Source organism: Brassica oleracea, chromosome C7 (assembly GCF_000695525.1).
Source record: "Brassica oleracea var. oleracea cultivar TO1000 chromosome C7, BOL, whole genome shotgun sequence".
Lineage (NCBI taxonomy): Eukaryota > Viridiplantae > Streptophyta > Magnoliopsida > Brassicales > Brassicaceae > Brassica > Brassica oleracea.
The window spans coordinates 31213567-31214479 of record NC_027754.1 but is presented as its reverse complement, the minus strand read 5'-3'; the positions used below and the strand labels follow the sequence as shown (position 1 = coordinate 31214479).

Below are 913 nucleotides of genomic sequence, written 5' to 3'. Positions count from 1 at the left end.
ACAAGATTGAAACCCCAAACACTAGTTCCTCGGAATTTCCTCGGAATATTCCGACGGAATTACGAGGAAGAATAGGGTTTCCTCAGAATTCCCTCGGAATAGTCAGAGGAAATTTCGAGGAAATAGGGGTTTTAAACCGAAAACAACGTTTTGCGGTTTGAATAACACCTATATAACTCTTATTAAGTGTCTTACGTTAATTATGAAGTCTAAAATTTGTTCCTTACCCCTTAATTAACACTTTTCCGATTGTATGAACGAAATCCCACAACATAAGAGAAACACTTATACGTTTTAATGAACGGTATAGGGAATACTTTCAATAAGTTTTAAAATTTGTTATTTCATGGTTTATACTAATCTATACAAAGAATCCTCAATGGTATACATTACAATTGTATAAGAAATGAAATACGGCAAAAAAATTGATGTTTTGAAACCCCAAACACTAGTTCCTATTTTTTACTCGATCGATCGATGCGTTTTTGGACATATACCCATCGATCGATCCATTTATATAAAAACGTTCGGAATATACCGAGGGACATCTTCCTCAGAATATACCGAGGGAGATATTCCTCGGAATATACCGAGGGAGATGTTCCTCGGAATATACCGAGGGACATGTTCCTCGGAATATTCTGAGGAAAGGTGTCCCTCGGTATATTCCGAACGTGTTTTTATAAACGTATCGATCGATGGGTATATGTCCAAAAACGCATCGATCGATGTATATCAAAATATAATTAATTTCCTCGGAATGTAAAAAATATTAATTTTTTTAAAAAGATAAAATTTCTGAAATTTAAATTCGAAAATATGAAATTAAAAGTAAAATTGAAATCATATTAATTAATATTCAAAGTTTCACAAATAAAAATAAAACATTCCGAGTTTGTGGAAAAAAAAAAAA

General features: G+C 32.4%; 1 protein-coding gene across 1 annotated transcript in view; it reads left to right on the top strand.

Moving 5' to 3' along the window:
- LOC106303087 (protein PHLOEM PROTEIN 2-LIKE A6) overlaps window positions 1-913 on the top strand; it is a 17479-nt gene that overhangs the window by 15048 nt on the left and 1518 nt on the right.